The sequence below is a fragment of the Eumetopias jubatus genome, unplaced genomic scaffold (assembly GCF_037043125.1).
Source record: "Eumetopias jubatus isolate StellerSeaLion01/CBP00866 unplaced genomic scaffold, mEumJub1_p1.0 scaffold_7, whole genome shotgun sequence".
NCBI lineage: Eukaryota > Metazoa > Chordata > Mammalia > Carnivora > Otariidae > Eumetopias > Eumetopias jubatus.
Window position 1 is genome coordinate 24,901,346 of NW_028274813.1, and position 15,373 is coordinate 24,916,718.

Genomic DNA, 15,373 nt, shown 5'->3' on the forward strand with positions numbered 1-15,373 from the left:
GCTGTAGAAAAAAAATAACAAAACTTTTCATATATAGTTATGGAAAGATCTCTGAGATATAAATGGGAAAAAAGTGTGTTTAATATGCTTATTATTTGTATAAAAAAGAATATATATGCACACACACACTTATGTGCATAAAGTAACTCTGGGGGACTATACAAAACCAAATAACATTGGTTGCTTTTGGTGGTGGGGACTGAGGTGGGTGGAAGTTTTCACTGTATACTTTTATACTTCTTGAATTTTGAATAATGTGGATATATTATCTGTTCAGAAAAAAAGAACACACAGATGTATCATGAGATTCTTCACTATGCTTATATTGTAAGAGACATTCTATACATCTCTTTTGCCTTTCTGCTCATCAGGAACTGACCCTTTCTGGGCTTTTTTCTCTCAGATGAAATTTTTTTTTATGAAGTATAGGTTGTAAATCTCTTTAGGGATCAATTTTTTGTTATTCTTTAAATCCACGGTTTTTCATTATTTTTGTGCTAATTTCATTTCTGTCTAAGGATAAATCAAAGGGGGATAGAACCACCACTTAGATGAACTGATACTGTTAGCCAGTGACAGAAAGAAGGCAGAGTTTTTTTTTTTTTTAAGATTTTATTTATTTATTTGACAGAGACAGCAAGAGAGGGAACACAATCAACAGGCAGAGGGAGAGGGGTAAGCAGTCTTCCCCCTGAGCAGGGAGTCTGATGCGGGCCTCGATCCCAGGATCCTGGGATCATGACCTGAACCATAGGCAGACGCTTAATGACTGAGCCACCCAGGTGCGCCAAGAAGGCAGACTTTTTAAAAGTTCTATTTTGTTTCCATTTTATTCAGTAAGGTATTTTCAAACTGAAAAAGGTAAAGTGGTGGTGTTGGTTTCTGTTTTGAGTAATGGCAGCTTAGGTAATCGGATCAGTTCTCCCACTGGGGACAATTAGAAAATAATTGTCAACGTGAATATTTGCTTGAAGATCCTGGAGAGCTAGCCAGATAATGAAGAATTACCAGGCTATAATCAGTGTGAGGGCCGAAGTATAAAGATAGAAGTCCAATGATGAGAGTCCATTTTGAGGGCTCCTTTCTCCTCTGATGGCATGTGCTGGATTCTTGAGTGAGGAAGTTTGTCAAGGCTGTGAATGTGCCTCCCTGGACTAAAGCAACAAGGAATGTTCAGAACCAGTCAAGTAGGGGGAACCCTGGTGAACTCCCTTTTCTCTGAGTTGGAGCTATGAAGGGCCATGTTCTGGAAGTAAGGGCAAATTAGAAATAGGCCATTGCAGGGAGTGCAGCTCACTTTCAGAAAAATCTAAGTTTGTGAAATTGGGTTAAGGTGCTCCCAGGCTGCTAGAGTCCCCAGGTATGTGGAAGAAGCAAGGGCAAACCTCTGGAGGTTTATTTAGATTAGGCTTCAGATTGTTTCTACAAACAATTTTATGAGAACAGTTTCTGGTACATTTGATTAATAACCAGATTCCTGGAAGAGAACATGAACAAAAATCAAAAGAAACAATAGAATGAATCGATCCAAAGGGGCAACAGACTGAAACATAATTATATTTATTATGTTCAAGATAAAAGACAAGTTTGATAAATTTGGCAAAGAATTGAAATTTATAAAAATAGAACCATGCCTGGGTGGCTCAGTTGGTTAAGCGACTATCTTCAGCTCAGGTTGTGATCCTGGGGTCCTGGGATTGAGTCCCAGGGCTCCCGCTGCTCTGTAGGGAGTCTGCATCTCCCTCTGTTTCTGCCTGCTGCTGTGCCTACTTGTGCTCTCTCTCTCTGTCAAATAAATAAATAAAATCTTAAAAAAAATAGAACCAAATAGAAATTCTATAATTAAACAGATGAAAATTTAGAACTCAGTTGATAGGCTTAGCAAAAAGTTACTATGTCTGAAGAGAGAATAGTGAACTGGTCCGAAGAAAAGTCAGAAGAAAATATCCAGAAGAAAATATTTAAAAATGCAACAATGGGAAATTCAGGAAAGAGGTAAGAGACATAGAAGATATGGTGAAAAGGTCTAACATTTATATAACTGGAGTCCTGGAAGGTGAGAGCAAGAATGGACAGAAGCAATGCTTGATGAGATAATAGCTGTGAATTTTCCAAAGCTAATGGAATGCACAGGTTTAAGAAGCCCTATGTATCCCAAGCAGGATAAGTACAGTGAAATCTACAGTAGATTCACATTAAGTTAAAACTGCTATAAAACTGGGGTGCATGGGTGACTCAAGTAAGTTAAGCGTCTGACTCATGGTTTCTACTCATGTCACGATCTCATGGGTTGTGAGGTGGAGCCCAGTCGTGTCAGGCTCTGCACTCAGCAGGGAGTCCGCTTGAGACTGTCTCACTCTTCCTCTGCCCCTCCCCCAGCTCGCACTCGTGTGCTGTGTCTCTGTCTCTCTTTCAAAAAAATATCTTTTTAAAAAAATTGCTATAGGGATGCCTGGGTGGCTCAGTCGTTAAGTGTCTGCCTTCGGCTTAGGTCATGATCCCAGGGTCCTGGGATCGAGCCCCACATCAGGCTCCCTGCTCTGCAGGAAGCCTTCTCCTCTCCCACTCCCCCTGCTTGTGTTCCCTCTCTCGCTGTGTCTCTGTCAAATAAATAAATAAAATCTTTAAAAAAGAATTGCTATAAAAGCAAAGTAAAGAGAAAAGTAGCCAGAGAAAAATTAGTTTGCCTTCAAAGGAATAGGAATTGGACTGATAGCTGACTTCTGCACAGAGCAGTACAAGCTAGATCGTCTTTAGAATACTGAAAGAAATACCAATATAGAATTCTTTTTTCAGGAAAACAGTCTTTAAGAATGAAGGTTAAATAAAGATATTTTCAGACAGTCAAAAACAGGATTTGTCACCTGAAGACTGGCACTTAAGGAATAACTAAATTCTTCAGGCAGAATCAAAATGATCTCAGATGAAAGGAAAATCACAGTTTCATCTCACTCATTAACATAGATGCAAAAAGTCATGAACAGAATGTTAGCAGACTAAATCCAGGAATATATATGACCAAGTTGGGTTTTTTCAGGAATGCAGGGTGGTTTTAACATTCTTTAAAAGTCAGTGTAAATCACCATTTTAGTATACTAGTGGATAAAAATGATCAGTTTAATAGATGCAGAGAAAGTGCTTGATAAAATTCAACCTCCATATATGATTCAAAACTCATAGCAAAGTAGGAATAAAAGAAAACATCCTTAATTAGAAAAAGCATATCTACAAAAAACCTATAACCAGCATCAAACTTAATGGTGAGATTTGAAAGTTCTCTTCTTGAGATCGGGAATAAGACAAGGGAGCCCACTCTCACTACTTAATATTCATCATTTTATTGGATATTCTAGCTAATAGAGTCAGGCAAGAAAAAGAATATATGAAAATTAGAAAAGAATCCTGTTAAATCCATTGTTTGCCGATGATGACTATATACATGGAAAATCCAGAAGAATCTATAGATCAGTTATTAGAGCTAATAAGTTTGGCCAGATTGCTGGGTACAGAGCCAATATGCAAAATTTCATTATGTTTATATATACAGGCTTACCTCAGAGATATTGCAGGTTCAGTTCTAGACCACTGCAATAAAGCAAATATTGCAATAAAGCAAGTGAAGTGAAATTCTTTGGTTTCTCAGTGCATATAAAAGTGATGTTTACACTATATTGTAGTCTTTTAAATGTGCAATGGCACTATATCTAAAAAAAGTATAATACCTTAAAAAATATTGCTAAAAAATGTTAACCGTCATCTGGGCTTTTTAGCAGAGGTATATTCACTGATGATAGATCACTATAACAAATACAATAATAATGAAAAAGTTTGAAATATTACAAGAATTATCGAGTGTGACACAGACATGAAGTGAGCGAATGCTGTTGGAAAAATGGTGCTGATGGACTTGCTTGACACAGGGTTGCCACAAACCTTCAATTTGTCAAAAATGCAATACCTGCAAAGTGCAATAGAGTGAAGCGCAATAAAATGAAGTGTACCTAAACCAGCAGTGAAGTTAAAAAATATATGAAAATATTATTTACCATAGAGTAAAGAAAGTTCAAATACCTAGGAATAAATCCCACAAAATACATGCAAAGTCTTTGTGCAGAAGATTATAATACATTATTATTATTATTATTTATTTTTAAAAACCAGAACATTTATTGTGTGATTAATTGTTGAAATCCTTAGGAAGAACTGGGTGCTGAACAGCTGCCCTCTTGGTTTTAGGTGATGTTCCTCCATGGAATCCAGGCCTGAATCTGGGGTATACAATTTTTAGCTTCCTCATTCGACCAGCCCCAGTGGTATTTTGTTTTTTAGCCTTGGCACTCCAGTTATACTTTCTCTTCCTCTTGGCAGGATAGCACATTTGCCACAGGTCGACTTCCAAAGGTGGTAGGCCTTAGAACCACAGTGGTGGCACAATGTAAATGTCTTATTGCAACACTTTCCAGATGATGATGTCCCCTTTGTCATCTTGTTTCTGTGGCCAAAACCCTATAGTTATTGAGAGAAATAAAAGAATAAATAAATGGAAAGATATATTCTTATATTGAAAGACTCAATATTGTAAAGATGTCAGTTCTCCCCAACTTGATATATAAATAAAAAAATCCCAGCAGGGTTTTGCCGGAGTTTTTGCATGGAAATTTGACAAGCTGGTTCTAAAAAATATATAGAGGAATGAAAGGCCATAAATAGCATATATAAAAATACTTGAGTGAATAAAAACAAGTTGGAAACATTTGCTCTATTAGGTGTCAAGATTTAGTCTAAAGCTTTTATGGAATAGTCTAATAGGCCGTAGGAATGGAATAAAATCCTAGAAACAAAATCTTTGGTTTGCAATAAAGACTGTACTGTAGAGCAGTGAGGAAAGAATGGTAAATATCGCTGGGCCTACTGAGTAGCCCAAGAGAAAGGAAAGAAGGGAAAGAAAAGAAACTTGATCCTTACCTCACACACCATACACACAAAAAAATCAATTCTAGTTGGATTGCATACCAACATGTTAAAGGCAATACAATAAGCTCCTAAAAGATAATCTAGGAGAATATATTGACCTCAGTGTAGGGGAAGACATCTCAAACAGGACATACAAATGGCTAAAAAGGAAGAGTGATAAATTTTGACAAATTAAAATGAAGAACTTTGCGTCACCAAAGGACACCATTAAAAGAGTGAAAAGGTAAATCACAGAGTAGAAGCAGGTATTTTTAACACATGTAATTAACAAAAGATTCGTATTTAGAACTTCTATAAGTAATAAAAAGACAATCCAGCTTTCAGCTTTTGGCTCGGAGGTGGCCAAGGTGCAACTTTCTTTGGCTGTCCTTAACCCGGTTCATCTGACACCAGCTGCCTGCACTGTGCTGCCTAAATTCGACCCCAATAAAATAAAAATCATTTACCTGAAGTGTACCAGTGGGGTAGTTGGTGCTCTGTCTGCCCAGGCCCCCAAGATTGGCCTCCTGAGTCTTTCTTTCAAAAAGGGTAATGGTGACCTAGCCAAGCAACTGGTGATTGGAAAGGGTCTGAGGATTACAGTGAAGATGGCCATTCAGGACAGACAGGTCCAAATTGAGGTGGTACTTTCTGCCTCTGCCCTCATTATCAAAGCCCTCAAGGAACTGCCAAGATATAGAAAGAAGCGGAAAAATATTAAGTACAATGGAAATACCAGTTTTGATGAGATTGTTGACATTGCGGGACAGATGGGACACCCATCTTTAGAGAACTCTCTGGAACTGTTAAAAGAAACCCTAGGGACTGCCAGACTGTGGGCTGTGATGTTGAAGGCTGCCACCCTCATGACGTCATAGATGACATCAACAGTGGTACAGTGGAATGCCCAGCTATTGAGGACTACAAAGGAAAATACTTCAATAAAAGATCATTTGATTAAAGAAAAAAAAACACTCCAACCGTAGAATAGGCAAGAGATTTGAATAGGCCTTTTATAAAAGAGGATTTCCAAATGGTCAAGAAACATAAGTCATCAGTGATATGCAAACTAAAAGCATACACCAATCAGAATGGCCCAAATAAAAACTAATATGACTAAGTATTGGAAAGGGTACAGAGTAATAGGAATGTTCCTCAATACCAGCAGGAGTGCATATTTGGTACAACCCCTTTGGAAAATAGTTTGGCATTGTCTAGCAATGTTTATCATTTCTATGACTCAACCATTCCATTCCTAGGTTTATATACAAAATAAATACGTGCACATGTGTACCAAGAGACATGAACAAAAATACTCATAGCAGCATCATTCATAATAGCCAAAAACTAGAAAGAACCCAAATTTCATCAATGGTATATTGATAAATTATGGTATATTCATGGAATATTATATAGCAATGAAAACAAACTTACCTACAACAACATAGTTGAATCTTTCAAACCTAATGTTGAGTGAAAGAAACTAGTCTTAAAATATTCTGCATTATTTCTCTTTATATAGAATTCAGGCAGAATAAAGTAACACTATTTAGGAATGCATATTTAGGTGGCCCAAGTATAAAGAAAAGCAAGAAAATGATTCCCTAAATTAGGACAGTGGTTATGGAGGAAGGGAACAAGTAATGATTGGGAGGGTCATTAAATGAGGCTTGTAAAGTGCTGGGAATGATGTTTCTTGGCCTAGGTAGTAGTTTATATAGGTGTTTGCTTTGTGATAATTTATTGAGCTGCACATTTGTGTGTACTTTTCTGTGTGTAATATTTCACAATAAAGATTTGAAGAGGAGTCTGTGTAATATAGTTATTAAGAGTGCTAGCTTTGGACTTGGACTGCCTGAACGCCTGTCAGTTCTATTCCTTTTTGTTGGCCATCTTGGGCAAGTTACTTGATTTTGCTGAGCTTCAATTTCTTTTTTTTTTTTTTAAGATTTATTTATTTGAGAGAGTGAGAGAGAGCGAGCCCAAGAGGGGTTAGGGTCAGAGGGAGAAGCAGACTCCCTGCTGATCAGGGAGCCCAATGTGGGACTCAGTCCCGGGACTCCAGGATCATGACCTGAGCCAAAGGCAGTCGCTTAACCAACTGAGCCACCCAGGCGCCCTGAGCTTCAATTTCTTGAATGATAAAAAAGTAATGGTAGTATCAACTTCAATGGTTATGCAATTCAGGGAGATTCAGTGAGGAATCAAAAAGATGATGCCTACAAAATGCTCAGAAAGTAGTTGACATACAGTAAGGATCACTAAGGAAACACTGGGTCTTGGCTGTAATAATAAAGATGATCAGAACGAAGATAGGATATCTAACTATTCTAAGTTCAGATTTTTGGATCCAAGCAAATGCTATCCAGGTCTTTTGGTCAGAGTTCTTGATTACAAGCAATAGAAACTAATTTGGGCTGCCTTAAGCAGAAAATGGATTATTGGAAGAATATAGGAGGCTCACCACATTGTTGGAAAGCTGAAGAGTAGGCTGGTCCAGAGGCTAAGCAGCAAGAACAATTTGGTGAGGGCTGTTTGGCTGCCACTAGATGCATTCTCTCCCTCCTTTGTGCCACTGTTATTTCCAGTTCTTGGTGGGGATATTTTAGGTCATGTGCCTCGTCCCTAACTTCCTGTATTTGGAAAAAGGATTTTCCATTCTGACTTCCATTGTGTACTGTTTACAAAGTCAGTCCCCTCCAGGAGAAGGTTGAGTATTTGAAAGCCAAAAGATCCACAGGTGACTACTACAGCCAGGGTCCTGAAAGAACCTGCAATTGTAACTGTGTGCTGTTTGAGGACTGTCAGGGACTAGAAATGAACCTCTATATCAATTTCCAAAGGGGAAAAGAGATTAGAATCCAGAATCTGTAGACCATTAAACTTGAAGCAGCTAATCAATGGGTATAAAGTCTAAATTATATAGGATGGGTCAATTCTAGCACGTCTCTAGAATTGACCCATCCTATATAATTTAGACTTTATACCCATTGATTAGCAACTCCACATTTTCCTCTCCCTGTAGGCCCTGACAAACATCATTCTACTCTCTGATTTTATGGGTTTGACTATTTTAGATACCTCCATAAGTGGAATTTGCAATATTTGTCCTTCTGTGACTGGCTTATTTCACTTGGCATAACGTTCTCAAGGTTCATCCATGTTACCACATGTTGCAGGATTTCCTTCTCTTAAAAAATATTATAATATTCCATGGTATGTATTTACCACATTTTCTTTATCCATTCATCTGTCAGTGGACAGTTAGGTTGTTATCACACCTTGGCTGTTGTGACTAGTGCTACACTGAAATACTGGAGTGCTAATATCTCTTTGAGATACTGATTTAAATTCTTTTGGATTAATACCTGGAAGTGGGATTGGTAGATGATACGGTAATTCTATTTTTAATTTTTTGAGGAATCTTTATACTGTTTTCCATAGTGGCTACACCATTTTGCATTCTCATGTAGGTGCAAGGGTTCCAATTTCTACACATCCTCTGCAATACTTGTCTGTTGTTGTTGTTGTTTTGATAATAGCCATCCTAACAGTGTAAGATGATATCTCATTTTTGTGGTTTTGATTTGCATTTCCTGATGACTAGTAATGTTGAACATCTTTTTATATACTTGTCGGCCATTTGGATGTCTTCTTTGGAGAAATGTATATCCCAGTCTTAAGCCCATTTTTAAATTGGGTTATTGGATTGTTTTGCTATTGAGTTATGGGAGTTTTAAATTTATTTTGGAAATTAACCTCTTTTCAGATACATGGTTGGCAAATATTTTTTCTCGCTTCATAGGTTGTCTTTTCCTCTGTTGATTGTTTCCTTTGCTATGCAGAAGCTTTTCTGTTTGATGTAGTCCCACTTGTCTGTTTTTGTTGTTACTTGTGCTTTTGGTGTCATATCCATAAAATCATGAAGCTTTGTTGTGAGACCAATGCCATGAAGCTTTTCCCCTATGTTTTCTTCTAGGAGTTTTATAGTTTAGGTCTCATGTTTTTAATCCATTTTGAGTTTACTTTTGTATGGTGTGAAATAAGGGTCCAATTTCATTCTTTTGCATGTGGATATCCAGTTTTTCCAACACAGTTTGTTGAAGAGACTATCCTTTCCCCATTGTGTATTGTTGGTGCCCTTTTCAAAGATCAGTTGATCATATATGTATAGATAGATTTCTAGACTCTTACTCGGTTTCATTGGTCTATAGGTCTGTCTTTATGCCATACTCTTTTAATTTTTGTAACTTTGTAATATATTTTGAAACCAGGAAGTATGATATCTCCAGTTTTGTAATCTTTCTTTCCTTTTTTTTTTTTAAATTTTATTTATTTATTTGAGAGAGAGGGAGAGAGAGAGGGTACAAGTAGGGAGAGGGGTGGGGCAGAGAGAGAAGCAGACTCCCTGCTGAGCAGGGAGCCCACATGGAGCTCAATTCCAGGACCCTGAGATCATGACCTGAGCTGAAGGCAGACACTTAACCGATTGAGCCACCCAGGCGCCCCTAATATGGGTGTGAAGCTCCAGTCTATGAACATGGGATGTCATAACATTTTTTTGTGTCTTCATTAATTTTTTCATCAGTGTTCTATAGTTATGCCATGGTGGTTTTTTTTTTTGCGTCTTCTTGCTTTTGCTCATTTAATCCTCTCTACCTGCAATGCCCCTTTTCAATGCCCTTGCCTGTGGCCAAGTCCTACTTTTTCTTTAAGATAGCATAATTGCCATATCTTTCAGGAAAAGTCCTTTGATCACCTTTCTTCCCTAAATTAAATACCCCCTATGTTCCTGTGATATCAAGGGCATAATTCTATTCTAAATAATAACACATTTGTATTACAACTGTCTGTTTATGAGTTTCTCTTCCTCTGTAGATTGAGCTCTTTAAGGGCATAAGTCATATCTAATTTAACTATATTCCCAGGATGGGATATGGTGCTTGGCACGTAGCAGGGACCCAGTAAAGGTCTGTTGAATGTATTAGGCAAAGCCATTAACTCATGGTTCCCTTTTTAAAATTTAATTTAATTACTTTATTTGAGAGAGAGAAAGAACGAGCGTGGGGTGGGAGGGGCGGAGGGAGAATGAGAAGCAGATTCCCCGTTTAAGCAGGATGCCTGATGTGGAGCTCAGTCTCAGGACCCTGGGATCATGACCTGAGCCGAAGGTAGACACTTAACCCACTGAGCCACCCAGGCACCTCTCACGGTTCCCTTTTTGATGTGGTTGCTGTGTATACCTTTTCTCATCAGAAAGAACTGGGACTCCTTAGAGAAATGGCTGGGGCAGAGCATTTATAAGATGAGCTTGGAACTTTTGCTATAAGCAAGACTACTCGGACACAGGAGCCAACTCTAAAGAGCTCCCAATGTCCAAAACTAGGAAAACTTGAAACACATAAAATATGTTAAAAACTGCTTGTTTCTAACAATACTTTACAAAACCTCCAAATCATTTTATGGAGATTGCTATGATTCTAACTTAGTATTCTGACAATGAGGGAAGACTCAATTTTTTATCCTGCCTTTCTTTTATGAGCAATACTTCAGAGTAACCAAATGGTTGATGGGGAGGAGATTTTTTTTTTTTAACAGAAGAATTCTAACTCATAAATGTAGAAGGTGCTAGAATTATGAAAATCATTTTCTAGTCTCTAATGAAATGATGGATCTATTTTAGACAGTGATCATGAATGGCTACTAAAGCCATTAAGTGAAATAAGGCTGAAAACATGAACCCACTCACCCATCTTTACGTCACTGAAGTTGTGACAAGCATATATTTTGTGCTTCCTGATGTGATGCAATAGGAACTTCATGTGCCATGTCTGGAGTAGTCCTGTGAGATCAAAACTGAACCTGAACCTAAATCTCTAGGTCAACACCATCCAAAAGAATTTTCTTTGATGATGAAAATGTTTCTGTGCTATCCAGTACCCACTAGCAACCTGTGGCTATTGCGTACTTGAAATGTGGCTAATAAGACCAGGAGGCTGAATTTTAATTTTTATTTAATTTTAATTAATTTAAATTGAGCTACAGGCTAATGGCTTCTGTATTAGCACAGCTCTAGATCTAAGGTCAATTTACAGGTAATTACAGTGAATAGAAGAATCATGAAATCATGAAAATTCAGTCAGCCAAATTCGGAATGTGGGAAAATCTGCAGGTCCTATGACTTTTCATTTCAACAGATTTATTTTATGAAAAACAATGGGGTGAGGAATGATATAGATTAAGAGACCTAAGACACATATAAACTAAATCTAGTGCGTGAACCTTATTTGGATCCTGATTTCAAACAAACTGGCTGTTAGAAAAAAAAATCTGAGATAATTGGAGGCAGTTGAATGTGGATTCCGTATTAAATGATGCTAAGGAATTGCCAGTTTTGCAGGAACGATAATGGTACCATACCTATATTGAAAGTCTTTTTCTTTAGAGATGTGTTCTAAATGAATATAATGATGTCTTCGCTTCGCTTTAAATAATCCACTGTGTGTGTGGTGGTGGGGCAGGAAGGTAAGGGACAAAAGAAACAAGACGTAAAATGTTGTTGAGAAGATAATGAGTACCTGAATCTCTGTTCCACTGTTCTCTCATTTTGTGCGTATTTAAAATTTTCTAAAATAAAGAAATTTTAACTAACTAGAATTTAAATAAAAATTTGAAAAAGAAAATAGAGAAGTTTTTACAAAGCAGTAATTAATATACCTAAAATATATAAAGAATGACAAGGGAATAATTTACTCAGAATTCAGAATATGGGGAGATATGATTGGGAAGGGGCATTAGACAGAGGACTTCTAATGTATGAATAATTACCTCATTACTAAGTAGGGATTGGTATTAACATTTTTAGCTTTGTGTCTCCTTTTCATGCCATCTTTTATATGTATGATATATTTTACAATAAAAAGTAGAAAGAAAGCAAGCTTACTGTTAGGACATAAAGAAATCTTACAGAATCCAATTGCAGGAAGCACGGACATTATGGGAATTAGAAAGTGGTCAGGTAGATTTTCTGTGTCTCTTTTCCTCTTGGACCCCAAAGTCCCTTGTTTCTACTTCTCTTTCGTGAATGATCATTTCCCTGTCTCTAACAGTTGTCTTCAGTGCCTAGTCATCTGCTTTTAACTTGGCCTGTGAAGGTTTCTCCCAAATGGCAGGTTCCGTCCCTTACCTGAGGCTCTTCACAGTCTGTTTTGGTCTGTGGTACCAACCCCAGATTTTGGGGAAGAGAATTGGACTGACTTTTGGGCAGATGTTCAACCAAAACCAATAAGATGGCTAGCATAGTACACCTTGGTCACAGGGACTGCCCCTTCAAGGCTGTGGACAGGGGAAGTTCTTAAGAAAGGGTTGTAGATCAGGGAAATACAAATCAAAAGCACAGTGAGATACCACCTCACACCAGTCAGAATGGCTAAAATTAACAAGTCTGGAAATGACAGATGTTGGTGAAGATGCAGAGAATGGGGAACCCTCTTACACTGTTGATGGGAATGCGAGCTGGTGCAGCCACTCTGGAAAACAGTGTGGAGATTCCTCAAAAAGTTGAAAATAGAGCTACCCTACGACCCAGCAATTGCACTACTGGGTATTTACCCCAAAGATAACAAATGTAGTGATCCGAAGGGATGTGTGCACCCCAGTGTTTATAGCAGCAATGTCCACAATAGCCAAACTGTGGAAAGAGCCTAGATGTCCATTGACAGATGAATGGATAAAGAAGATGTGATATATATATACACACACACACACACACACACACACACACAATGGAATATCATGCAGCCATCAAAAAAAAGAAATCTTGCCATTTGCAAGGACGTGGATGGAACTAGAGGGTATTATGCTAAGCAAAATAAGTCAATCAGAGAAAGACAATTATCATATGATCTCACTGATATGCAGAATTTGAGAAGCAAATTCAGAGGAAGAGAGGAAAAAATGAAACAAGATGAAACCAGAGAGGAAGAAAAGCCATAAGAGATTCTTAATCTCAGGAAACAAACTGAGGGTTGCTGGAGTGGTGGGGGGTGGGAGGGATGGGGTGGCTGGGTGATGGACATTGGGAAGGGTATGTGCTATGGTGAGTGCTGTGAATTGTGTAAGACTGATGAATCACAGACCTGTACCCCTGAAACAAATAATACATTATATGTTAAAAAAAAAAGGGTTGTAGACATCTCTAATATAATATCATCATCTATGATAGGGGAAGATTTGAAACAAACTCCAGCTCTGACAATAGAGACTTGAGGATTGGTTAAAGAAATTTTAGTATAGACTATTGGATAATATACAGTCATTTAAAATTATGTTATAGTACCATTTGTATTGACTCTGAAAAATGAATAATGTTCAATAACATTTCGTGCATGTCCTTTCAGAAATATAAATACAAAATATATATATATGGGGACTCCTGGGTGGCTCAGTCGTTAAGCATCTGCCTTTGGCTCAGGTCATGATCCCAGGATCCTGGGTTCGAGCCCCGCATCGGGCTCCCTGCTCAGTGAGAAGCCTGCTTCTCCCTCTCCTACTGCCCCTGCTTGTGTTCCCTCTCTCACTATGTCTCTCTCTGTCAAATAAATAAAATCTTGATAAAAAAAAGATATATGTGTGTGTTTGTGTGTGTATAGATTTGAGCCCTAGAATGAGTGGAAACTCTGAAACATTAATGGAATAATTAATGAAAAGCTGTATGTTAAAGAACCTTGAGCTAGTGGGTATTATAGTCCCAACTGGTCAACTCATGTTACAGTATTTTCCAATAGAACCTATGGTCTTCGTGCCCCACACAAAATTAATGACTGGAGATGGGCAAAATATATAAACATATAGATGTATATACATCTCTCTCTCTCTCTTTCTCTCTCTCTCTCTCTCTATATATATATATACACACACATATGTATATATATGTATATTTATAAAATATAAATATATTTCTGAAAGGATATGCACCAAAATGTTAACAAAGATTATCTTTGGCTAATGGGATTGTGGTTGGTTATATTGTTTTTTGTTTCTTTTTGCTCATTTTTCTACATTGAATAATGGATTATTTGTATATTAAAGTCTGGAAGGGTAAACATAAAATGTTTTCTTATCTGTATTTAATTTGTTCTACAATGAGTAAAGCATGCATTAGTATAATTTTAAAAAGTTAATTTGAAATAAATAATAATAGATATGCAAAGCCCTGCATTAAAGTTAAAAAGTCAATTATTTTCCAAAAATGTTTCAAAAATAGAGTACAGATGAGACTGGGCTTGAAGTTAAGTTTATTTTTATATGCCCTGGAGATCTTGATTGACTTATTTCGCTAACAGGGTAAATCTGCAGTTAAAATCTAGTGCCAAACCAAGAAACCAAGAAACAGTCTCTTAACTATAGAGAACAAACTGATGGTTACCAGAGGGGAGGTGGGTGGGTAGGGGATGAGTTAAATAGGTGATGGGGATTAAGGAGTGTGCTTGTGATGAGCACTGGGTAATTTGTGGAAGTGTTGAATCACTATATTGTACACCTGAAACTAATATTACATTGTATGTTAACTAAAATTTAAGTAAAAACTTAAGAAAAAAGAAAATATAAGGAAACAAACAAAATCTAGTACTCAGAGTATTATATCAAGAAATACTGTGTCCTTGGGGCGCCTGGGTGGCTCAGCCATTAAGCGTCTGCCTTCGGCTCCCGCATCAGGCTCCCTGCTCGGCAGGAAGCCTGCTTCTCCCTCTCCCACTCCCTCTGCTTGTGTTCCCTCTCTCGCTGTGTCTCTCTCTGTCAAATAAATAAATAAATCTTAAAAAAAAAGAAATATTGTGTCCTTATAAAGAGTTTATAGTCTCAGTGTACTCTGCGTGGATTAAAACACATCTGAAGAAATTGTCCATTTTAGCTCCTTACTTCAAATGGAACGAAGAGGAACAACAAAAGGAGGCCAGAGGGATGTTTGAGAGAACTGGAGATGGTCAGCCTGTGGAGGAACTTGCAGGAAAGTTGATAGCAGGCTGTAAATGCTTGAAAGGATATTGTGGGGAGGGATTAAAGAGCAGAGGTTATTAGGAAGCAGATTCTACTTAGGTGAACATAGGGAAGAACTTTGTATTCTCATTCTCTCTTGGTGAAAGGGCCTCTTCACCAAGTAGCAGAGAATGGGGGAACATCTGACAATTGTCTGAGATTCAGTTCCTTTGTTGGGAGGTGTAAAGAAAGCTTCATCCTCCTGAGTTTCTCCTTCACTCTCACACGATTCCCACTCACAGCACTTCTGACAGCAGGTGTGGGTTTCTCCCCCTCACACCAAGCAATTCTGTGACACCACCTGGGTGTCCTACAATTTAGCTGAATTATGGAGATAGTGTCAGACCCCACCGGTTAAGGGCTTCGTCCCATGAGACTGTCA

At 37.8% G+C, this 15,373-nt stretch overlaps 1 protein-coding gene and 1 pseudogene across 1 annotated transcript in view; one reads left to right on the top strand and one right to left on the bottom strand.

The window, feature by feature from the left end:
• TMED8 (transmembrane p24 trafficking protein family member 8) overlaps nt 1-15,373 on the top strand; it is a 40,391-nt gene that overhangs the window by 6,030 nt on the left and 18,988 nt on the right. The window lies entirely within an intron of this gene.
• LOC114204470 (large ribosomal subunit protein eL37-like) lies at nt 4,178-4,485 on the bottom strand (annotated as a pseudogene).